Below are 26,649 nucleotides of genomic sequence, written 5' to 3'. Positions count from 1 at the left end.
TATTTATTTTTAAAAACCACATCATTATTATTTTCTTTGGCTTTCAACAAACCTATTACAAGAGTCACATTAAATAACCTTTATGCTTCCCAAGTAACAAGACATTTCCAGTTCAAAGTGATGGTGCTATCATGCTTCTCATGGGCTCTGTGCTCCTTTCATGCAGAGCACACTATGACACCCCTGCCTTGTCAGCTCATAGTATCCTTTAACTTCTTTCCTTTCTTTAAAAAAAAAAATCCCCATATAGGATATAAGCTTAGAGGTTTAAGTAGCTTTTTGCTAGTGAGTAAATTAATACCTCAAGTACACCATGATGCATGAGTTCACTTTGGGAGAAATGCATCACTGGCCCAGGCAGATCCTGAGAGCTCTTGTAATCACACTTGTTCATCTGTTCATGTGGTGTACACCTGTACAATTTTGGCATGGGCTTACGGTGTGGGAGAATCCAGGTTCAAAGCAAAATCTGCATCTTTGTACAGGTCTGGGAGTGTGACAGATCATTTTCCTCTCTGCCCATAAAAAGAAAGAATTGTTAGCATATCTAGAAACTGCTGTGGTCTTTTGGTGAAGGTATTAAATACAGATGCCAAGAAATCAACCTGGATTTAACTTGCAAATACTTTAAAGCAGGCAGCAAAAGACAGCTAAAGGTCTTTAGAGTTTTGGATTAAAAACCAAAAACAAAACAGAATTTCACAGACAGGTGTCATCAGAGGGGTATTGCATTTGTCTCTTTTTAGGTGTATAGTATTGAGACGTTTTGGCTTGCATTTGAGTACCCACAAAAGTTCAGCCTGATATTTCTACATATTTTAAACAAATATGTAATAGCCAAGTACATGGAAGATGGACAGAAAATATTGAAGGCTAATGACCATTTCAAGGCTAAAGGCTGTTTCTTGACTTTTTAAGGTGTTTAACAGAAGGCTAATTAACCCAGAACATGCTGAAAGATGTGGGTTTTCACCCCCATTTCCTCACATGTGCATTGCTCTCTTCTAATACGACATGTAGGATGGCAAAGTATTGTGCTTTCTTAGACACAAAGTGAAGAACTCAAAGATCTTCATGAGCGGACTTCAGTTTTGGCCTTCACTGTAAGAATAAGGATGTGGGACTCCTGAGCAGAGCTCCCTCACCTTTGTGGAAAGACGACCAGGATTTTCCTGTGTATAGATAGCCCTGAGAGTATTTCCCAAGTCTCCTAGCTCTGTTCAGCAGGTCGGAGGAACATCCAAAGGAAGGTCTGGCCCATGATTAGGTCTTGGGAGATAACCTCCAAGGCCTTGGAATATCCTACTGGATGAGAGTGTCTTTTCTTACCTGGACCTTGAACCAACCATACCAGATGGTTTATACCACTACCACTAGAGTGATTTATGGGGAGGAGGTTGGGCCACACAGTATCAGTGTGATCTCTGGAGGTGTCGCAGACTGGGTGACTAAGATCAGTCACAAACATGCTTCCTGTGCTCCTTGCCTGCAGGACTGACCTCCCAGTGAAACTCTGAACTCGAAGGTTGGGTGAGCTTCTCTGGCTGGCAGTACTCTATGTATGACTTTATTGTTTCCAGGAAAGCTAAGTGTCCTTATGACCCCACGAGGAGAGGACAACTGGAAGTTTGTGCTGTTCTCTCCTGAACCCTGTCCCATCTGCCTTTGACCTCTGCTGGCTACAACCTAGGTCCTCTTGCTAAAATTAACATCACATGGAGCATAACAGATTTCCTGAGTTCTGTGAGTTCTTCTAGCCAATCATGGAACCTGGGGGTTGGCTTTGGGACACTCAGCAACTCCCTCCTTCAACTGGGAGGGCTGTCCTTGCCTTCACCTCTGAATTTTGTCTCCCCAGCAACTCCTGTAAACAACTGGCTGCCACCTCCATGCAGATCATGTGGCTGTTTTGTCCCACTTACAAGACCATCCTCATGCAAGTGCCTTTAAATAGGGGGCAGAAGCCTCCAGTCCCTTCTCTGGAACATGGCCCTACAGCAAATGAAACTGAGTCACAACTCCAGCGTGCCTCTGTGCGAGATGTGGAAAGACTGGAAGGGAATCATTAACTTTTATTCTTGGCTGGTATCTGGCTATGATACTTCTTGCAGCCTCTTGAAGGTGGCAGTTTTCAAAAAGTCATTAATCTGCCACCTGGAGGAGAAATGTGTGACTCTTTCTGTGACCTGTGTATCGTGTTTCTGTAGGGAGGTGTCAATCATTATTGGACTCATTAAAATCACCCTCAAAACAAATGTCGATTTTCCTCGCTGTTGTCTCCACAGACTTACATTAGACTCAGACTCTGATGCCAAGGAATTTAATATATCTGTCCTCGCTCTCTTGGAGGAGGAGGACAGATATATTAAAAACAAACGAGGCTGACAAAACTTCCCAGGTGGCACTAATGCACAGCCAGTGTTGAGAACCAAATTCTCGAAGGCCTGCCTCCCACAGCCTGGCTGATGCCAAACCTAATTCTGAGGTGTGGGGTGCTGGGGGGATAATGAGGTAGACCCGTATGACTGGGGTAGGGGGAGAAGTTTGGAGAGATAAGGGACAGGTCGAGGAAAACCATAAATGTCAAGTCGGTGCCATTTGTCTGTGGGTTTGGGGAGCCTTCCATGGCCTCAGGAATCTGCCTTCACTCAACTCTATTCCAGTTGCAAACTGATGTCATATTGCACATAATGAATCGTCTTCTTTGCAAATTTTTCTGTGTCTTCTCACTGTCCTTCAATCCATGTCTCTGTTTCCTCAAATCCAGTTCAATGTCAATCTCATCCAGGAATCTGACTGGTCTGCCTAGACTTGGTTGCTCCAAAGACTAATTAATTCTGTACTTTCTTTGCCCCAGACTTAACCCAAATTTTTTAGTAGATGTGTTCCTGAAGGTGCTCTGCGAAGTCAACGTCTGGTATACTGACCCTCCGCTTTTCCATACATTCTCAACATAATATTGTACATGTGTTTCTTTGGAAAACTTTGTAACATCCAAATCCAATCAAATCATGTTTACTCAGTAACCTTTTAGAAATCAGATCTAAAAGTTATTTGAGTCGTTTTGCTGATGAAATAAGAATGTAAAAAATGAGTCCTAATATAATTAATGCAAAATAGTTAAGGCTATTTTTAAAATTACAGTAACATAAAGGTTTAGAGAAAAAAATTACAGCAGTAGCTCATCTGAACAGAACTCAAAGATATTACAAAACAATGCTAAATCGTTTAAGAAACCTGTAGATGAAATGCATGTCCCTCTGGATGCATAGTTTGCCCCCAAACCCTGAGAATTTTGTAGGCACAGCTGATTTATTTTTTTAAAAATGGACGGGGTGATGTGGGCACAGACAAGAATTTGAAACCCTCAGCAAATGAGCAACTGGTGACCCCCTGTGTGGCTATATTTTCTCCTCTGCTGTTTCCTCCTACTTTCACACAGTTAATAAGGGAAGAGCTGAGACTCCAGCCGTTATAGTTCCATATTCATGGTTCCTTCCAATTTACCACAGCTGCCCTCAGCAGTTGGTCATTAGTCTTTGGAAATATTCTTTATATGGCAGACTGTTCGTCCTCACTCGCAGGAACCTCTAAACCAACATGTTAAAACCAAAGCCCATCATTTCTGCTTGCCCCAAGCTTGCCTCTCTCCTGACCGACCTGTCATCCGCTCAGATACCCAACACCCGCACTTCAGGTGGAATTCGATCCTTCTCTTTCCCACTAGGACAGCCATTCACTCCGAGATTCAGCTCTGGAGAGACCTCTCAACTCCTCCCCTTGTGCCGTTGCTGCAGCTACCACCATCGCTCAAGCCTCATCCTGCCCTTGCTTGTGAACTGCAGGAGCTCCTACCTGGTCTCCCAGCTTCTGGTCCCTCTTTCTTCCAATCAGTTCTTTACATAAAGAAGCTTTTTCTGTTCCTCTTACTCCTGGACTCTTTTCCTGTCTGTATGTAGTAAAAATTTCTTCATCCTATGAAGACAGTCCTCCTCACTGTGGTAGAGTGACTGCATTAATGACCCTAATCAGATGACTTCCCTGTGTCTATGTCCTATGTCCTGGGATTTGATGGCTTCTTCTCAAACTGACACCAGGTTTAGCCTTTGGCTTACTTTGAACAATGGGACAGTAAGGAGCTTGATGCAAGCAGAGGCCTGTGTCAACGTCTGCTTCCCTACCCCTCCCAGCATTTGCATTTTTTTTCTCAGAACATGCCCAGAGACTCCTGCTGGAAAATGAGACTCTGGAATAGAGAGCCAAGTCCATGTAGGTGACCCAATCAAGGGTATGTTGGCCTCGTCATCCTACATCTGACTGCAGATACATAACTGAGCCAAGTTGAGATTGGCAGGATCATTCAAAGGACTCTTAGATTTATGAAAAACAAAAATGGTTGATGTTTTGAGTCCAAGTTTGGGTGCTTTGTCATGCAGCATTAGCTAACTGATACATTCACTATGCTTCTTTCTGAAATACACCCCTAGCACTTTGTATATGCTTTTATTGCAGCATTTATTATGTCTGACTCTCCGGCTGGACTGAATCCCTTAAAGTCCCGGACTGCATTTTTATATCCCCAGTATCTAGCACCTACTCTACCACACAGTAAGGAATATAAGTGTCTCCCAACTCATTCCTTTCCAATCTGTATCAAAACAACTAGAATAAAAATGTCTTTGTTCTTGTTTATTTATTTTGCCATTCCTTTAGGCTTAGTGAGAACATCTGTTTCAGTCAAGACTGTGTGCTTAACTGTGAAAGAAAAGGCTAATTCTATAGATGCTTAAAAATCAGCGCTTATTCTGAGGAGTTTCTTTCAAGTCTTATGTTTAGAGATTAAGTGTCCTTGAACCTATGTTTAGAGAAAAAGCAGTCAGTGACTTCAGGTCCAGTTTACGGCTGTGACTCCCCAAGGGAAGGACATATGCTGGATCTAAGATTTGGGAAGGACATCTTCCCTCCAGGTTAGAGACAGAGTAGCTATTTAGAGAAAGCAACATGGAGATGAGAGCATGTCAAGTGGATTGTAGCAAAGTCTTCCTTCCTCCTTTAATGTAGACAACTGTAAAACCTGTATCGTCTTTTGGCTCAACCACCTTTTTCTTTTTCGAAAACCCAAATCAAGTTTTGTAGAGAAAACTCCATAGGCAGCATTGATTGTTGTTTCCATGCAGAGGTGAAAGCAATTAACTTTAAAAAAAATTTTTTTTCAGAATCTATGCATGTGTATTTGACAGTCTATGAATCTTTAAATAAGCTTTTGAAAACACAGTGTCTTGGTTTGTTTTGTGTTGCCATAACACAGTGCCACAGACCAGGTTACTTATACAGAAAATAAGTTTATTTCTTACAACTCTAGACGCTGGGAAGCCCAAGGTTGAGGGGCCACATCTGGTGAGGGCCTTCTAGTTGGGTCACAAAATGACAGAGGGCATCATACTGTGTGAGGAAGCATGCCAGCTCAAATCTCTCTTCCTCTCTTCATAACACTATTAATTCCATTATGGGGACCCCACCTTCTTGACCTGTCTCACCCTAATTACCTCTCGAAGGTCCACCCCCTAAATACCATCAACATATGAATTTGGGGATTATGTTTCCAACACCTGAATTTGGGGGGAACACAATCAAACCACAACACACAGTGAATTTGTTTTTCTTATTTATGAAACATCGCAGTATCACCTTGGCCTTAAAAACCAGTTATTGATTCATGGCCTGCCTAGTAGAACATTGTGAACCCAGCAGACATTTAATAAACTCTTTTAGTATTTCTCAGCCAGCCCTGCCTTCTGCCCCTTTGAGGTTTCTGAAACTTTAGACATTCCTATCTCCAACCTCTTGGTACCAGAATTGGCACAATGTTTGCTGCATATCTGCACTTGGAGACTGAATGGCATCATCTAGGCAAAAACAAGTATGTTCACGAACTTCATTTCTTTTTGGTTTTCTATTGTCAAAGTTAATTGCTCGATTAAGTAAATACATCTGATGTGAATAGCAATCGAAGATGTTTTGGGATAGTTTGAGTATTGAATTTCACATGCAGTGACCAAAGGAAATTCAGGTTAATGTTCTGAAAACTTTTAATCAATAGATAGGCCTTTCTTTACAGAAGGAAATTGGCCTTGACGATAGACAGATAAATTCAAGGGTCAGAAGCTGTAATGCCCAAAGGAGCCAGGCAGGTAAGAGAAATGGGTCAAGAGGGTGGGCACGGTGGTGATCTGAGTGAACGGGAGTCATCTTCCCAAGATCATCGATGTTCATAAGAAAAATTGGAAATTCAGATATTATTTAAACTTGAGGTTGGAGGTTGATTTTGTCAACACTGATTGGAGAATATGGATTATTTTCATGGCTATTAGTTTGCTTCCTCAAAACTAAGCAGAAAGGGTTTATGGATTTTCCAATTGTTCTTTCCCCACTACAGGAATTAACCATTATTCTGTTTTGACCTGTGACAGCAACATCACAGGAAGGAATGAGAAATTACCTAGGGGACACCTAAAGTGAGGTTTTAAGCAAGCACTGTCTATTGAGCAGAAAATCTGCTCATATGACTGTCTTTGAATATATTTGCTTCCTGTAGGAAATGCTGTGACTTGAGATGGAAATAGCTGGGATAGCAACAGATTTGGGGCGTGGAGGGTTAAGTATCTAGGGACACAGACCTGTAACTCAGTGAGACTCTCTTCCCCGGGCACAGCCAAGGTCCAGGTTGGATAAGACCACAGCTTAGTGGCTTGAAGGACCATGGGGGGTGTAGGAAGGGACAGCTGGGAGAATTCCCATCTTACTCAAAGAAAAGATCTACCCATATCCTTCTTGGTAAATGATGTCTACAGATGATTGCGTTAGAGGTGCGTTGGGGAACCTAAGTGTACAGGGCTGTCTTTTCCTGTTTCACACTGGTACCATGCACCTGTTGTTACATGACCGTGGCCATGTTCCCCCAGTTCCCTCTTGTTACCTTGGCCACCCTCTTCCCTTCCCCGGAAACCGCCCCCCACACACACTCCAGACACTTAAGAGTTAATTCTCACAACAGGGCAGAGACCTTTGTCATTTGCCAGTGCCAGTGCATACTCACTCAATGTAACTAACTTGTGGTCTTAGTGTTATTTTGGACACTCCAACCAGAATGCCAGGACTCAGATATTATAGCATTTTAATCTTACTTCTTTCCTTTTGGTGGGGAGAGGGCCTGGAGGGAGGCTGAGATGAGTGGGAACAGTCAGCTCAAGTGCTAATTTTACCAAAAAGTCAGAGATCCTTTGTTCCAGTCCCAATAAACAGTAGATACTCTTTAAGCATATTTAATTGGTTTCATCTTGCATTTTCTATTATTGGAGAATTTTGACCAGCTAATTTTAAAACACAGTTTTTTTTTTTTTTTTTTTTTTCTTTCAGATATGCAGGCTCCACACAAATTACCCTGCAGTAGCTTTGGAACAGTTGGAGAATTCCCTGTGTTTAGTGACCTCAAAGTCACATCTCAAGCTGTGCAATGGTGTCTTGCTAGTACAATAAAACATATATGAGTTGAGACTAGCTGCAGCGTCAGGAGCAGGTATTTTAGTGTTTTAATAATCTGGCTCCATTAATTTTAGTGGTTGCTGTCCACGTTTCTATTTTTGTCTCCAGTTAGAACCACCAAGAAACCAGATTCGTGCAGATGCTTTTGCGAACATGTGCTTTGCAAAATCAAACGTTCAAGGAAGCAATCACACTTGCAGAGTCACACGTGCTGTGGTGTGCTTTTCCTGTAATGACCACCCGAGAGCCCTGGCCGGGAACAAGAAGGAAGCAGGAAGTGAGGGAGAAGGTAATGAGGGCACAGAGCTTGGATTTCACAAACAAGCCTTTTCTCTAATTGCTCCCTCCTGTCGCAGCCACCACAGCAGCAGTGGCGGCCTCTGACCTTAGCCGCTGTGGTCTACCTGGGTAATGAGATGCCACACATCAGCAGAGAGAGGAACAGGACCAACGTGAAGGGAGTGAACGCACCTCCTTCTGCTGAACATGCAAACCATGTGTTGGAGTCTGGAGACTGCAAGGGGTTGAACTGTGTCCCCCAGTTTCTGCAATTGTGAACTTATTTGGAAATAGGGTCATGACATTGGTGAGTGAAGATGAGGTCATGCTGGAGTAGACTGAACCCTTGGTTCAGTATGAATGGTGTCCTTAGAAGAAGAAAAGAGACCCAGACATAGGAAGAAGAAGGTCAGGCAGCAATGGAGACCGGGCTGGATGAGATGTGTCTACAAGCTAAGGAGTGCCAAGGAAGGCAGCAAATCTCCGGGAGCTGGGAGAAGTGGCAGATCCTCCTCTAGAAGAAAGATTTCAGAAGGAGATTTTCAAGGTGTGCAAATAGCACACCCCCAGAACTGTGAGACCAGTTCTGTTTCTTAAGTCACCCAGTTTGTGACACTTTGTTACAGCAACTCTAGGATACTACTACAGAAACTATGCCTCAATTGGTGAGATTAAGACATAATTTTGAATTTAAGGATCTGTTACAATTTAGAAAGTCCAAATAGCTGAGCTGGGGGGCACACTGTCTGCAGGCCTGCTCTGATGCTGGTGTTTTCCCACTGGTAGAAACTCAGAGATTGAGACCATAAACTTTTGGGTTGGGCTCAGGCTCAATGACTGAGGGGCTGGTCTGATCTTGGGAATGTTCCTTAATTCCTTTGCTTCTCCCTCTGTAAAATGTGGATAATAACCATATGACAAGGATTGAGTGAGGTAAAGCACAAATTCAGGATCATTCACTAACTTTTTGTTGAATCCTGGTATATGCTACCCTTAGAGCCACCTAGCGGGAAATAAGCAAGGAAAAAGATCAGTACAAAATAAGAGAAATGGAAAGAGGCACAGTGAGCTGAAATAGACGAACTCAGGCAGGGGCCCATTTTAAAGAAGAAATTCAAGGACCATGGCTATCAAAAGGTGAAACTGAGCTGACCCAAACAGGGTGAAGAAGTGTTAGCAGGATGAAGAGTTGGAGAAAGAGACAGCAAGAGAAATGTGTGCAAAGGTCCTGAGGTGCAAAGAACACAGCATGTTCAAAAGTGTGCTTTGGCAGGGGCTGTAGTAGTTTTCTATTACTGCCATAACAAATCACCACAAACTTAGTTGCCTAAAACCATACCTACTATTAGCTCATAGCATCTATGGGTCAGAAGTCTGGCCACAAGTAGGATCTCTGCTTAGGGCTTCCAAAGGCCAAAATGAAGACATCACCCAGTATGGTTCCCATCTGGGGCTGGGTGTCCTCAGTGGTCCCCCATTAGCTGAAATCATTTCTTCTCACACTCTCCTTTGGTTTCCTCTGTCTTTAAGGCAGCAACAGCAGGTGCAATCCCTCAGGTTTTGAGACCCTGATGGCCTTGCCTGCTTTTGCTCTGAAGGGCTTGTGTGGTTATATTGGGTCCACCTGAGTCATCCAGGAGCCTCTATTTCCAAAGCCAATTGGTTAGCCCCTTAAACACATTCTCTGTAATATATTCACGGATGTGAGATTGCAAGAGTTTTACAGTCTCAGGCATTGGGGCGTGGAATCTTGATGGGCATAATTCTGCCTAACAGTATGATAACTGTGGAGAGAATCTGACGACGCAGGTCATAGTAAAGATTTTGGAATTTAATTTAATGGCAATAATTATAGTAATTACTATTACCCTGTAACGGCTATGCATAACAACTATTTATTAGCACTAAGCACCCTGCCAACATTACAAGCATAATCTCGTGTGGTCCTCCTAATAGTGCTTACAGGGAAGTACAGTCCATTTGTGGATGAGGGAGTTGAGGATTCAAGAGTTCAAGTGTCTGGCCAAGCACAGTGGCACATGCCTATAATCCCAGCGGCTCAGGAGGCTGAGACAGGAGAGTTCAAAGCCAACCTCAGCAAAAGCGAGGTGCTAAGCAACAAAATAGGGCTGCGGATGTGACTCAGTGGCTGAGTGCCCCTGAGTTCAATTCCCAGACTGCCACCCCAGCTCCCCCAAAAAGAATTCTAGTGTCTTAACTGAGATCATACATCTCTTGGCTAATCCATATTTAAACCCAGATCTGTCTGGTTCCAAATTCCATTGGCATTTTTATTTCAAATACCCCTTATTCGGGCATACTTTCAAGATATTTAGTTTTAGAGATTTGAACTGGGACTTCCTGTTCTTGGGGGCCAAACCATAATTGCATATAAATAGATGTTTTTCTATTTGACTCTTAACTGTGTTTACAGGAAGCTTAATAATTCCCATTATTAGGATTAATAGGTCCTAGTCCTGGTCCAAGGCAGATATGACACTTCATATATGAAACAGAATTTTAAGAACCTCAGGAGCTCAGAGAGAAGAATCAAAGCTTGCTTACTTTTTGGTACACTTTTCTCAACATTAAGTTGGTGAGTTATTAATTTTCAGGAGACAGATATAGCTGAATGTCATCACCTGGTTTTACCTTGAATATACCTTGACTTCTGTTTACAGCATTGAATTTTGAAGTTTTTCAAAGTCTGGTAGGAAACATGGGAGGAACCCCAGTAGGCAGCATGGGTTAATGTGGTCACAGCATCCACCCTCCAGTCCTTTCAGGAGCTCAGCTGCCTTAAGGTGCTGGGGATGTAGCACATAGGCAGAGCACTTGTTTAGCATGTGCGAGGCCCCTGGGTTCAAACCTCAGGACTGGAAACAATAAAAAAATACAAATCATCTGCATTTTGATGACAGAAACTTAGCTACTTCTACAAATTGCTTCACAACAGCTAGATAAACCTTCTCATCCAGGTGATTATAGAGAGGTGCATTTTCGCTTGAGACTACAGAAAAAATACATCTGCTCTTATCCCAACGGCCAATTCATTTACCTGTTGGTCCACCTCGCCAAAGATAAAGTTCTAGAGATCTGGTTCCTATTCGTCCCCACCTTGCTGGCTGCCCAGCACAGTGATCTCTGTTTAAGAACCTTGTAGGCAGGAGATGCAGAAGGTTGTATTTGTAGAGCCCAATTCCAGGCAGTAGCGAGCCTTTTCCAAGGTCCTGGCAGGGAAGATGGACTCTGCTCCTCTCTAGTCAAGCAGGTGGAAGTGTTGGAGGGGAGGAGGAAATAGGGGAACCGCATGCCCCACTGACTGCAGACTGCAGCTCTCTGTGTCCTGGGAGATGGCCTGGCGTACTTTCTAGAAACGGTCAAGCCCCAGTCCCCAGGCAGCCGCTGACTCGGCTACCTCATCATTAGCTCATACTTCAGTGTTCATCAAGTGCTGCTTCCCTAGGCTCATTGTAGCCAGAAACAGGAGCTTGGAGATTTGTTGCTAGAACCCAGGGCTCCAGGAGAGAGTAAGAAACGAGCGTGTATCCGCATTGCCAAAACCCATTTCTTTGCAGCTGCGGTACAGAAACAGATATCAACACATTTAAGCCATGCAGGAGGGGAAAGAATTCCACCCAGAATGAAACTTTGTTTGCCAAGTTTCTGGCTAGTCTTTCCTATACAGGGGGTAGGAAGCATTCCCAGAAAGAGACTGCCAAGTGAAGTTACAACAGACTCAAAAAGGCAATTCGCAAGAGAGCAAGATCTTCGACAAATGAAAAAGTGTAAATGGTAATATTCCAGCAAATTAGCTCCTAGAGAAGCCCGTAGGCAGAACTGTAAGCCATTATAATTAAGGATTTGGAAAATATCAGTATTTAATTAGAGCCTCTTTTCTTGGTAAAATGCTGTTGTTTTGCTGTAACTTCAGGTGTAAACAACTAAACAGACCCATTTCAAAATGTGTTTTGTCGTAAGCCTAAAACCAGTGCTAATGTTAATTTGCTTATCACGGCTTCCTTGTGTAGTTTGTTTGTTTCTGATCCGAGCTGAATTTTAAGGGCAATTTATCTTCAGTTGCCAAATGCAAACATCTCCTGTTCCCAGGCTGTTAGAGGCACTTACCCACCAACACCGGCGGACATCCCAATAATTCAGTCCAACTCCATCCAGCTACCAACTCACTCAATCTAGTAAGCACAGTTCCTCTAATAGTGAATGTATATTCCTGGGGGCTGTTGTAGACAAGGAGTTTTCAAATGCATTTCCAATGTAATCAAATGTCTTGACAATAGGAAAACGTTTCAGCTTTATCCCCTAACAACAGCCAGCATTTTAGCAGTTGGTTTGTGCCACCTGAAATGCTAATGAGAAAACACAGTAATGGCACAGGGACTGCCGAGTGCCCCCTCCCCAGCAGTCTCAGCCCCTCCTTTTAGCACCTGTAATTCCTAACAAGAGGTAAACCTGTGTTCCTTTGCCGATACAGGGATGCGTGTAACTCAAAATGTTTTCCTGCCCCTGATGGAGAAGATGAGGTTTCATCAAGACTAACGCTACAATTTAACGCTTCAGAGAAGCAGTGTATATCATTACTCCCTCTGTAGCCAAGTGCACTAATTAATATTTATTGCACCTGTCAAGCCAGTAGCCACCACCAATCCATTCCTGTGGCACTTCAATGGGAGACTGGACACCGTATTTCTCCTTGGCAGACATGTTTGGGTCCTCAGCAAAGACAGAAATCCCCTTTCCCCAGTGAGACATCGTAAACGCTCCCCTTTCTCTTGTGAGATTAAACCATTAATTCTATTGATGTTCATTTTTATCCTTGTTGGGAATTGCTATAAAAAAAAAAAAAGAATAAGCAGGGTTGGGGGCGGGTAAAGCCAGGGTGAGAAGCAGCCGCAGGTTCAGGGTCTGCTGTCTAACATATTTATTAGGATGAGGATCCAAGGAACCCATGGCCTTTGCTTTGTATCAGACACCCCTTAAAGGTTACAGACATGGAGGAAAGACAGTCATAAATCCTCCTGAAGTTTAATCAAAAGTGACAGACCATCAAGAGGGAACAGGTTATTAAAACTATTTGGCTTAAAACTTTGTTCAGCATTGTCAACAGATTCTTCTCATCACCAACAGGTACCTGGCAATAGAATTAATTAAGTGAGAGTGAAATAATAAATGAATCCTGATATTGCACCTACAGCAAGGAATTTGGCACTCCGAGCGGAGAAGTTTCTATCGATGCTGTGAATCATTCTATAGTGCATCCCAGTGAGCCCAGCACGGCTGTGGAACTGAGTTTACTAAAAAAATTTAATTAGGAGAACATGTAAACCATGCTGGAGAAAAGTAGGGCACCAAATGCTGCTTTATTTTATTTTACTTTTTTTTTTTTTGCTAATTCTATCAGGGAGCACCTGTGTCATTAGAAACTGCGTGACCCAAACTGCCAAGCTTTTGATTAACAGGAGGAAAACACGTGAACTTCACACTGAAGATAATCTAGGCTGTTATATTTTTCCTTTGAAATAACTGCTTCTCCCTCGAGGACGATACTATTAACGATGATAATAACAAAGCAACAATAGCAATAATAATAAAAGAGCCAGGCTATTCCGAGCTAGTACGATGCCCTAGGTATTAAGTGCTTTACATACATTATCTCATTTAATTCTTACAACTCTTTGAGATAGGAGTTATGAGCTCCATTAAACAGATGAGGAGTTAAGTTATAGGAGGTGTCTGGAACTGTTGTCATTCAGGCAGAGGATGTTAAACTCCAAAGCTGCTCTCCCGACTGCTACCTCTCCTCTAGGATGCAGACTTCTTTGGAAGGCAAAATAGGATAATGTGGGGACAGTCCATATATAGGAGTTCTTGGTGCCTCTGCAACCTCTATTGCTGTCCCTGGCTCCTGCTTGGGTCCTTGACGGTGTTTTTCAGGTCCTGAACGCTTATTATCCATTCCAATTCTTTTCTATTTTGATTGTCCCCTTCTTTCCTTCAGGCCCTTGACGCCTCTTGGGAATTTTAACCATTGCTCATTCATGGTCAGTCCTTTATCCATAATGTGACACTAGCGTGGCCCTCCGTCTTTTTAATTCCTTTTCTCTTTACTTAATGATGGGCTTGGCACAGCCATCAAGTTGGTGCCTGCAATTTTAACTCCCTTTTCCAGGACTTTCCTGCTGCGTGTTCAGCCATAGGCACCATAGCCTTTGTGGGGTTTTCCCTGCTGTAGGCGGAGCTTTCTGTTATGGGGTTGGCCAGCACCTCTTTCCTCACCCTTCAGTGAGTCTTTTCAGTGTAAGATGGGGCGTTTCCTCCTTCTTCACAGTGTCTTTCCAAAGGCGGAATGAGGTGATGCATGTCAACCCCTCAGCACAGTAGTGGCAGGCACCAGGGAAGCACTCCTTACTGTCAGAAGCTTTGCACGGGGCTCTGAAGGGTGGTCCCCAGAGCAGCAGCAGCAGCCCCTGAGAACACGGTGGATGTGCGAATTCCTGGGTCCATTCCCCCTACTGGGTCAGGACTCCAGGCATCTGCATTTAACAAGCCCTCATGCGATGCCCGATGATTGGGATCCACGACTTAGCACCCGGGGCTCCTCATGGATGTGAGTTACCTGTTAGCTGCTGCACGCTTGTTTTCTCTTCCCGTTCCTCCTTGTGGACAGCGATGGCAGCCTGCCCACTGTCTTTCTCCTTTACTCTTTGTGTCTGGGGAAATGGATTCGCCTGGCTTTTCTCTCTAGTGAACTTCCTATGGGGAGCTGTGCATAGTGCATAGTGCTGGATCACCTGCCTCCCTAATGGCCCCTGCTTCCCCTCACTGTTCGGGGGTAGGATCATCTGGGTAGGGGCCAATTCCATGCTTTCAGGATTGTCTGCCTTACTTTTTTTCTCCTAGGGATGACTCCTACTAATAATAATGACCACTGAAAGCTTTACTTTAACTAGATCACCGCTTCATGTGGAAGAAAAGAAATCTCCCTCACTTTTCTTTCCTTTCCTGAACCCTGACAAACAACTGTTACCATGCAGAACCATTCACCTGGGTAAAGCAAATATTTTTATTTATGTTTCTGATGTTTCTTCCTTAATATCTTTAGAAAGACATTAAATTGGTATTAAATTCGAAACGGGGACTTGCGCTCTGAACAAGCCTGGGTGGCGTTTTCCTGTCACTGTTTGCCATATTTAATTCAGCACTGGAAGATGGGTGCACGCATCATTTCCTCCTCATCTCTGTTTCACTGTGAAGTGTTTTGAATTAATTTCGCTAAATTATTAATAGCTCACGATTGGAAAACATTCCAGCCTTGGCATTCATGTGTCCTCGCACACTGTGCTGTAGTATGGCAGGCTTCACACACGCAGAAGAACACGCTCCTGCTGGCTGGGGCAGTGTTGGCTCCAGCCTATTCACAGAGACTTCTCCTGAAGACCCCATTTCACAAGGGAGTAGATATTTGAGTTTTAATGAGATCAGGACAGTTTCCTGGAAATCCAATGATTAGAGTTAGAGGGTGGGATGATTCACTCATTTATTCAACAGAAATCAGGTAGGCACTTAGGAAGATGATAAAAGGTAAATGGAGTCACAGGTCTTGTCCCCCAAAGGAGTTTGTAATCTAGGGGGACAGACACATTAATTCATCAATCAATCACTTATGTGTCACGTGGCGACTGTGATAACTCTTATGAGAGAAGGGAGGGAGACATGAAAGTGTGAATGAGATAAGGGAACTGACCTAGTCTTCCTTGAGAAGTGGTGTGTACTCTGAGGCGAGGCAGGAACTTGATTTAACTCAGGTAAATGTGGGATGAATGGCGAAATGAATGACATGTGCAAATGCCCTGTGGCAGGTGGTAACAGGATACCTAAGGGGGGACAGGGAAAAGATTGGAGTGACTGGAGGTTAGGAAACAACGGAGTACCACTGAGGGGCTTAAAGCAGGGGAAGATGCAAATAGGTGAGATTTTTGGCAAGATTACTTTGGCTGTAGTGTGGGCTGTGGGTTGTCAGGAGATCAGGGATATGCCGGAGAGGACCAGGTTTGCTGGGGAAGCTCATGTCTGCTGTTGGTCTGTTGAATATAAGAAACTCAAGAAGTAGCTGAATATTTGGTCTGGTGCTCTGGGTCAAAGTCTTAAATGGAACACATACATTTGAGACTTACCTGAACGTATGTGGTGAGGTAACCCAGATATGGACGAGAAGGAAGATGAGGGCCAAGAATCCAACGTTCAGGAGAAACAACACTGAATGTCTAGGTAGAGGAGAAGTCCAAGAAGGACTGGTCCTGAAAGGGAAAAGGAAACCCTCTGAGTGAGGTATCACTGAAGCCAAGGAAGTAAAGGATTTCAAGCAAGTAGAAGGTGTCAAAGTCTGCCTGGAGAAAGTCTACCAGATATGCAGAAATCCATGGCTCATTTATTTGAGGTTGGATTTTGAGGAAACAATGAGCAATTATTCAATAACATTCCTTGGAGAATGATCCAGATGTGTTCCATCCAGGCTCTTCCTCCCCTGAACCTATCCCCTGAGATCCCAGAGATCAACTGAGGTGCAAAATGTGAAGAGCCCATGGAAAAGCAGACTTTGGACCCCCCCAGCTTAAAAATCGGACTCCACACAACGTCGCCTGAGTGGAATTCTTCATCTTTCCAAATTTTGGTTTCTTTTTCTTAAGATAAGCATAACTACCTTACAGATAATTGTGATTAAAAAGAAACGTATCAAAAGCCTAACAAGATATATTACCCACAGTAAAGGTTAATAAATAATTGCCCAATCAGTAAATGAATGTTGGATTTCCAGGCAGAGATTTTAGTTTAGTGCATTTTAGCTTATATAAAATATGCAAAAATATGCAAATGTGTACACATATAAATATCTCTGTGTATAATATATATGAATGGTTTCAAAATTGGATGAGTGACTATAAAGGATGCTCACTTGGGAGCGGGGTTTCTGATGGTGTGCCTTGGAGCTCTGTCCTCTGCTCCTGGTACATTAACTTTTTCAATTAGCGTCTTTGATGAGTATAACGACACTTTTATGAAATGCTTATGTAATCAGATGATATGAACCTGGAAGTGACAGTAAATATAACCCATGGCAGAAATAAGGTTGAAAAATCAAAACCAAAATGAAAACAAATGGTCTGAATCAAATCAGACAGAAATTTAATAAATCTAAGGACAAAGTTCTACTCTTGAGTCTAATAAACCAACTGCATAAATTCAGGACAGAGCAATTCATGTGACTTTTGGTAGGAAGTTTGAGATTTAATGGACAGTGAGTTTAATATTAAGCCACAGTGAGTGACAGCTGCTGGGAAAAGCTGGGGCAGAGACTACTGTGGTGAACGTGATCTCTATTTCTATCTTCTTTCTGTGCTTTCATCTAGGCTAACTTTCCCAATCTCCTTGTGATGTTATTTTTGCTAATGGAACAAAAAAAAGTGAGATGGGTCACCCTTGGACCAAGGTAGTTAAAAGCATTGTGTTGTCTCCACACTTCACTCCTCCCTTGACATAGGGCTGAATTTGTAAGGACCTCTGAGATTCTGGAAGGTTGCAGAGTCTGGGCCCATGAAAGACTTCATAGAGCAGTCCTCTGTCCTTTCTCTTGACCTGTGACCTATGGCAGCCAAGAAGTGAGTAAGAACCAAACTATTCATGAGTTAAGCTCTGGAGACTTGAGATTGTTATCATGGTGCCCACAAGTATTTCTGACTACAAACAAAAACCCAAACCAAAAACCAAACCAAAACTCCTGTCATCTTCAGTCATATTTGTGGAAACATGGTGTCTAGATTAATGGGAAATGATATTAGTGGGGAAGGATCCTCATTCAGGAAGATGCTGAATGACTTGACCAAGGTTTTATAGTCTGTTACAGGGGCACAGACCACATTCAGAGCACGGTACTTAGTTAATAGCTTCGCACAGGAAGACAAGGACCCACTGTGGAATTCGTGGCATACTGGTGGAATTCGTAGGCACTCATGTACCTGTCAAATAAATAAATATTGACATGGATACACTGAGCCAAACGAACACAAAGAAATATGGTGAACTGAATCCCATGTCCTATTGAGATGGTTGGAGGAATTAGGATTATTTGGAAGAAGACAGAATGAGATTCATGAACTACTTTAAGAATTACTTTATAGAGAAAGGATTGTACCAGTTCTTTGGGACCAAGCAAGATGGAACTGGAATAAATACTTTGAAGTAACAGTAAGATACCTGTTTGTTGTATGACACTGGAATGTAGGGAAGTCCCTCTTCACTCAGAGATGTTCAAAGGAGAAACATCCCTTATTAGCACTGGGAATATTGAAGCCAAGAGTGAATGACCCATGGTCAGGGATATGATGGAGGGATTCGAGCATTGACTGGAACACTGGTGTCCCTTGACACCCTGTGTAGCCCTAAGCCTCTGTGCTTACATGGTTCTGACTTTCTTTATTATTATTTTAATTGCACAAATTTATGAGATACAGAGTAATAATTTGATACGTGTGGACAGTGAGTAATGATCAAATCAGAGTACTTAATATTTCCATCTCATTAAACATTGTTTTTTAAAAACTTTTGACTAACATGTAATAATTGTATATTTACGGGGTTCAGCACAATATTTCCATACATGCACACAACATATATTGATAAATCAGGTAATTAGTGTTTCCATCTGCTTATCATGACTTTGTGTTTGGAGAGTTGGAGCTCCTCTCTTCTAGAACTCTATAACGGGTTATTGTAAACCAGAGTCACCCCACTGTGTTGTAGAACACTAGAACTTACTACTTCTATGTAAATGTGCTTTGGTACCCATTTTCCAGCCTCCCTCTATTCCTCTCCCCACCCTCTCCAGCCTCTGGTAATCACTATTATACATTCAGATAGATTTTTTAAAAATATTCACATAGTAGAGAAGAGAACATGCAGTGTTTGTCCTTCTGTGTTTGATTTATTTCACTCTTCATAATCCATTTTGCTGCAAATGATAACATATTCTTTTGGGGGGCTGAATAATATTTCATTGTGTATATGCACATTTTCTTTATCCATTCATTCACTTGTTGAGGGGCATCTAGGTTAAGGACATGGCTCAAAACTTAAACTCATTTAGAGGCAGTGTCCTCGAGGTTATTGAGGATAGAGTCCTAAGGTGTACCCTACAGAATGTGTCTACTGTGAGAGAAAACGATGTCTGTCCTCCAAGGAGTAGTCATTATTCAGGTCCTTGCAGAGCTGGGCTTATTAACTTCTCCCAGCTGTAATATCCAGGTTGCTAAATGTGACTCTGTCTGATAATTTTCTATCATGAAAACAATACTTACAAGAGAGTTTTGTTTTGTAAGTCATTCTGAACCACAGAAGAGTATTTTTTAGGGTTGATTTGAAATCTATGCCACATCAGGTTGTGTTCCACTGAGTGGTCACAAAATGCATTTAAGGAGGTTCCAATCTGTTAAAATATCAGTTCTGCCACTGATTTTAGTCATTAAACTAAAGTCAATGAAGACCTGAAGCGTGAACTCAGCCCGGCGCACACTGTAGCTATAGGAAAATCTTTCCATCTCCTCGTATGAGTATTTCCACTTCTAGAGTGAAGGCACCACAGGCAGTTTTCCTGAGAGGGATTGCTGTGGTTTGGATAAGTGTCCCCCAAAGGCTTATATGGTAAGAACTTGGTCCCCAGCCATGGTGTTATTGAGAGGTGGTGGTTCCTTTAAGAGGTGAGGTCTAGTTGGAATCTTTGGTCACTGGGAACAACTAAAACCACTAAAACTCTGAGTCAAAATAAACTTTTCCTCTTTTTTAATTGGTTATCTCAATATTTGTCACAGTGATGAGACATCAACTAACATAGGGATATTGTAAAGATAAAAGAGAACACGTGAAATTGCTTTGAGTTTTTAGAAAAAAATATAAGAAACTTGGACAGTAGAGCCAAAGTTTATATCAGCTATTCCTTTAAGAAAACGGAGTCAGAGGGGAAAGCTGGATTCTTTCATGGGTTCTGCATCATGTTCATCAGTCATTCAGCTAAAAAGTTAACATGGTAGATCTCAAACAACTAAGATTCCTTTTATCTGTATGCTGATGTGTGAAAATTAGAGATCATTACTTAAAAGCAGTTATTTGTCTCAGGGTGAGTTGGTTGAATGGCTGGTGTTTAGTAAGAACAATAAAGACAAAATCAAGAACTTGGAAATTTCCATCTGGTACAACTGTAAAGAAATACAGAATCAAGGGGATAAAGAGCATGCCATACCTTTCTCTAAGAAAGGATATACATCTAAAAGAAAGTATGCTGTTATTTGATGAGAGTTTGGGGGAAATATTTAGATGATTTCCACGGAGACCCTGATATTCCAAAGGGCTGTTAATCCCTCTGAAACTTTTAATACCTTAATAAGTTCTGCAAATACTTTCTGAGTAAACATTAGGAATGAATAAATTGAATTTTAAAGTGAATTCTTCATTTTATTCACAGTTGTCACGCATTCTATTTCAAATACCACTCTGGCAGAAAAAAGCTCTAATTTGAGAGAAGCACCTGATAGTCCCACCTAATATAATGAAATCAGCAGGACACAAGGCTCACCACAGTCTCCTCATTTGCTCTGCTAACAAAGGCTTTGCTTTTGCTCACAAACCACTCACATTTCCCAGAATGTGTCAGGTCCTTTACTGGGCTTGAGGGACACAGAGGTTTGCATGACACAGAGTCTCTGTCTCAGAGGAGCTCACAGGCTACAGCTGCTGGGACAAGATTTATCTGATGCACTAATTCTGGGCTTTGGATGAATTTAAGGCTAGATTAACTGGGAACATCTTGTGAACACTTTCTTAGCTTTGATTACTCATTTCTTGAATCCTTCTCTTTTTGGATGATATTGTCTTGGGTTGTGAACTCCACAGATTTCCATTGTAGCCCATTCAGGCACAGACAGAAACACTTCAAATCTGAAGGATGGGACTTGCTTTATTCATGTGCCTGGGGGGTGCTATGCATCGTGGACATATTTAATTAATTTCCACCCTACTGGTTGCTCTCTCTGCACATTTGTTTTTAAAGCTGCTAAGGACTGAATTGTGTCCCCTTCTAAATTCATGTTGAAGTCCTGTCTCCAAGTACCTTAGAATATGGGTGTGTTTGGAAATAGATTGTTTGAAGAGGTAATTAAGATTAAAGGAGGTCATATGGGGCCCTAATCCAATATGACTGATGTCCTTATAAGGGGAGACACTAGGGATGCTGGTGCACAAAGAAGGCCACATGAGGACACAGTGTGAAGATGGCCATCTGCTTACCAGAGGGAGCCAAAAGAAAGAGAGACCTCAGGAGAAACCACACCAGCCAACACTTGATCTTGGACCTCCAGCCTCCAGAACCAGGAGAGAAGAAGTTTCTGTTGTTTAAGCCACCCAGTCTCTGGTATTTTGTTTCAGCAGCCCAAGAAGACTAAAAGAGCAATATACCTGTTTATGATATTGCTTCATTTTTGGACAAGTTGCCAGATCAAAACAATTTAACTTTTTGTTTCCAGACTTATCAAAAGATTTAAAACATTTCCAGCTCAAAAAGCAAGTGAAAAGCCTTTTTTTTTTTTTCCCTATCTGGACCTTGCAAATGGCCACTTAAAGGGAAGGTTTGATTTTCACAAGGATGGAGAACTTGGCTGAGTTGTAATGCTGAGTCCCCACAGCAATGCTTTAGACTGCACCAGAGAGAGTGCACCAGTGGGATCTAGTGGCCTGTTCCTGCCTATCTGCATGGGGGCAGTACTGAGTTAACCTTGCAAAGTCCAAAGTATTGGAAATATATTTGTAGGAACTTCCTAAGGACAGGTACATCGTGCTAGGGCAGAAACACTAACAGGAGTTCAAATGAAAGAAATGACACAAAATTGCATTTCCTAAGGAGGGAAATAACACTCAGGAACATTAAATGATTTAATTATGCCTGAAAGAGTTTCTAAAAAAGCTAAAAATGCCAAAAAAGCAAAGTATGTCAGGTTGTAAGTTTGAGAATGCAGCCACAAGAAGAATCTTGGAACTAAAGTATGCAAAGTCTGTAATCACCTGCAGTCACGCTGGAGACAGCGAGAACCCTCCATTAACACCTATTTTGCTTTTTCTAGGACAAGGAGCTGGAGGAACAGAACAGTAATTTTGTATATTACTGAGGCTTAACAATCCTAGTGGAAAGAAACATCTTTGGGTCTTAAAGTTATTTCACTTAATAATTCTCAAAAGTACTAGTTTATATTTTAACATGTTCTCTTAAACTTAACCAAGCTACTCTAGTTTCCCTAAATTCATACATATAAAATATACCCAGTATCAAAAACCAACATACTGTTGATACAGTGGCAAATATGTTCTGTCATTAATGCCTGAAAAAAATATAAACATATAATCATTCCTCTGTAACCTCAGGGAATTAGTTCCAGGACCCCCATGGATACCAAATTCTGTGGATGCTCAAGTCGCTTATAAAAACAATGAAGTGTTTTTATATAATTTATTCACGTCCTCCCATATACTTTAAATCATCTTAAGATTACTGATAATACCTAATACAGTATAAGTTCTATGTAAATAATTGTTAAACAGTACTGTTTAGGGAATGATGGCAAGAAGAGAAAGCCTGTTCATATTTACTACAGACATAATTTTTTTTTCCTGAATATTTTCTATCCTTAGCTGCTTGGGTCAGTAGATGCAGAGCCCATGGACATGGAAGGCAAGTTGGATATTTAAAAAAAATATTGAATAGATGTATATGAATCAACTTTGTATGTACCAGGTACTTACTGCATTCTGACTCGGTTTGGGAAAAAAGTTACCTGCCTCTTTACCATCAAATGTTTTTCTACTTAAGCCAGAATTTTGAACGGACTTTGATTTAAATGGATTCCTCAACCACTTCTGTGTGGTCAGGTTTCAGTTGGAAACTTTAAACAGAATACAAAATGGTCCATGTGGGCAGGGATGCAAAGTCCCACCGACTCAATGGTTCCTGGGATGATGCGGATTTTCTTTTACGGTGCCAATTAGTGTTGGACTTGTCTTTTTGCCATGCGATGAATTAAAAATGCATGATTGGGATGCTGGAAAGCTCACCAGTTTCTGGATAGAATTCCCTGGACACTGCTATTCTTCCAGTTGATCTTTCTGCCCTCCCTGTGTTGGCAAGTACCAACTCTCTCACCCACTGCTCACATCTTTTTCTGACAGATGGTTCTTTTTGCTAGTCAAGATCCAATCTGGTGATTTACTTTAATATGCTTTGGTCTAAAGAATACCCATGACAGATAGCTAGTACAGCCTCCTAAAGCAAAATTTTGCAAAGAAAAAGTTAAGTAGACACATGCTATCGAGGCTGCGTTCCATTTTATGCACCCCATAAATCAGATTATTTGTCAACAACAATTAAAATGTAGTTTCCCTGGTAATAAACATTACGGGGACGAACAAATCAAGTTTCATTTATTCTGTCAGAAACTGAAGGCGAGAGCTTCATATTATTTTGTGGATAATCTCTGAGGAGTAAACTAAGCACGATTACATTCTTGATTTTAATTAAAACTCTGGGTACCTTTCAAGTTCCGTTAGGGAGATGTCCTGGGTCTGCTTAGCTGAGGTCTGCACTGCGAAGTTAATTTGACACATAACATATTTTTCATGAGGTAACTGTCGCAGGAAGCCGTTTGTAGGAGCAGCCTCTCTGGTGCCCGTGGGGCCCACAAAAAGTAATGACTTCTCCTGAAGCAGTAACTTCGCCAGGAAGTACATCTGCATAACAGTCCCTGAAGCCCTCCCAATAATGTCATTAAGCTGGAAAAATCAAAGGAAAAGGTGCCCAAAAGATGCCGTTAAAAATGTTTCATTACTCACCATCCACAGAACAACAATAGAATTTAGCCATGGAATCATTTCAGATCACAATAAAAGCAAAACCACCCCCCAATATCTGAAAGGTGATGGAGGCGGAGATTATGAGCTGTGCCCGGACCTTGCCCCTTGGGGGACAGCCAAGTGGAAGGGCCTGTGTTCTTGCTTCTGTGTGTGAGGACTTTGTTCTGCAGGAGGGGGCCGGAGTCTCCACTCAGTCATTTATTTTTAATGTAACTTGACCAGTGGTTGCTTATAACCTGCTGATTTCTACTTGGTCTTTTTTTTTTTTTTTTTTTCTTGCATCACTCCAACAAACCAGAACATTGCCACATTATTCAATTTACAGGTGATGTATTGTCTTGCTTTTCTATAATGTCGCAGAACTCAGCATATTGGCTGAAAAGTATTTCAACTTATTTCAGTGAAGTAAGTTGAAATACTTCAGATGAGCAGACCAGGCAGTGAGGATGCTGGGTGGTGTGAGATGTATTGGCTGCGGGAGGGGTGCAGTCTGTCCAAGGGAGGGTCACTCACATGCTTCTTCTTTCCCATCCCCACTGCAAACTTCTTCCCCCCTCTTTCTGACTGTGATTTCCGCACAACTGAATCTGAAATGCATATGCTTTTCTAGGCATGTCTTAAAATCATAGGAAACCTGAGCTACTGGTGGCCTTTGGAGACCATGCCACCCAGCTTTTCTAATTCACAGGTGATGGGGCTAATGCAGGAAAAAATAAATAACTGAGCTTTTCTAGGTCTCTCCAGCCATGCATGATCACTGCTAACTTTGGGTTTGAAGAACACCCGATTTATATTTCCCGGTTAGAACTTCCAAGCAAGTATTATTCCATGTGACAGAACGTGACAAGATTTAGAAAGGGTTTAAGAGGATGAGGCATATGCTCTGTGCTGGCTGGTAGGTGATATGCCCTTTGCACCATGTTACTTTAGCCCCACGGCATTCCTAGAGCCAAGGTCTGTTATTAGCTGTATCTTACATTTCAGGAAACGGAGCACAGAGATGTTTTTCAGAGTGTTCAAGGTCCTCCAGCCTGTGAGTGGAAGGTCAGGCTAGAAAGCTGGACAGTCTAACCCTGACCTGAGTTTGCTGTCACCCTGTATACTGTCATTTGCTTAAGAAGCTAGTAATGAAGCATTGAGCTTGGGGTTGACAGGGATGCAGAGATGGATATGGCCTGTATCCCTCAAACAGATCTCAGTTTCCTTAAGGTAGACTGGGTGTGTCTTGCAACACATATGAATGGTTTTGCTGTTATTAATAGCTCACAAGTCTGACTACAGAGGATATAAGTGTACCACGTATTGGTATTGTTCACAGTTCCTGATGTAAAGCATCATTAAGATTCATAACAATCTTCTGAAGATGTGTTATAGACCCCACTTTTCAGATGAGTAGACTGAAATTCAGTGAGTTCAAGCAGTTGTCAGTCATACAATGACTGGATCCCGGGTCATGCCAAAGTCAGGGCCACATGCTGACCAGTATCATGGAGTAGAACAAGTGGCCCAGGTTGCATGTTTGAAGCTTAGAGAAGAATTGAGAAATAGTGGACCAGCCCTGGAAGGGCAGGACCCCACCTTATGAGTTACGTGGCTGAGAGAATAGGGCAGGGTCCTATCCATACCTGTATTCTCAATGCACCCCTAGCACTTAGCTCCAGAGACCAGGAGCTGGATGGGCCCCTCTCTGTTGGATAAGGAAGAGAAACTGGATGATAGCCTCGTTTCTGCAGGTGTATTGATATCATTATCCATCTAAGACTTGTTTTGCAATTTGAAACTTATTTTGCCAGTATGGAAATTCTCACTCAAGTTGATAACCATTCTCTGAGTTGATACTGAGCAGGGTGAAGAAAATAAGCACAAAACAAAGTGAGTTTAGATCAGAGCCCATTCAGGTCACACACAATATCATTGTCACACACCTTAGGTGTTTCCCTGAGTAACTTCTTACCATCAGAAAACATGGGACCAGGTATCAAGATGGGCAGGTAGTATCCTGGGTATTAATACATAAGAATTTCCTTCAGCTTTCCCTATTCCTCACATTAACTGAGCCCTAGTGAGTAGCAGAAGCTGCCCATGGCCAATGATAGGGTGGTTTTACAGAAAACCACCTAGCCTGGGGTTCTGTGGTCTCTAGTGACTACCCATCACTGTTGCAAAGCCCTTTATTTCTTTTAGGGACTCTTCTATTTCCCTTTGCATTTACTAACTCCAGCACATCAAATGGCTTAAGAATTAATGCAATTCCCCTCCTTGATCTCTCCTAGACTGTTTCTTCATTTGTAAAATGGGTGTAACAAAGTCTACCCTAGATGATATAAGAATTACACATGACACTCATAATAATAATGGCTTACTTTATTATATCGATGTCAGTCTGTATTTATTATCTATCTATCTATCTATCTATCTATCTATCTATCTATCTATCTATCTATCTATCTATCTATCTGTCATCTATCTATCTATTGTTTAAACCTCACAATACCCTGCGAGGCAGAAATCATTTTCTTCCTTCAGTGGGAGAATTAACAGAATTACCAAGCCCAGTTCAGTAATTGCCCATAATCATGTCCTAATGCAGATCTGTGAGTGATGGTGGCCATCTGGTTTGGAACCTATAAAGCCCCTCTGGACCCAGGACAGTGCTAGACCTAGAGTGGCTGCGGACAAATGTCTCTAGACTCTGAATTCAGATGTTTTTTCCCTGCAAGGTTGGAGATAAAAAAAGAAGTACAAGGAGAGTGTGAAATTATTATGCCACATTAAAGGCTTGATGCTCTCTGGCTTGGTTTGTGTTGCCCAGTGAGGGTGAAGCATCTAAGGGTAGTATGTCTGCCCACAGCTGAATCTCTGTTGATG

The 26,649-nt window shown here is 42.1% G+C and overlaps 1 long non-coding RNA gene across 1 annotated transcript; it reads right to left on the bottom strand.

The window, feature by feature from the left end:
- Positions 1-325: 325 nt before the first annotated feature.
- LOC306661567 lies at positions 326-26,215 on the bottom strand. Its single transcript, XR_013763899.1, has 3 exons — positions 23,761-26,215; positions 16,014-16,136; positions 326-515 (listed from the first exon to the last, which is right to left on the bottom strand). It is a non-coding gene; the product is annotated as an uncharacterized lncRNA (long non-coding RNA).
- Between the last annotated feature and the right edge of the window lie 434 nt (positions 26,216-26,649).

This window comes from Sciurus vulgaris (genome assembly GCF_902686455.1).
Source record: "Sciurus vulgaris genome assembly, chromosome: 5".
Classification (NCBI taxonomy): domain Eukaryota; kingdom Metazoa; phylum Chordata; class Mammalia; order Rodentia; family Sciuridae; genus Sciurus; species Sciurus vulgaris.
This window is presented reverse-complemented; position numbering and strand designations above follow the sequence as displayed.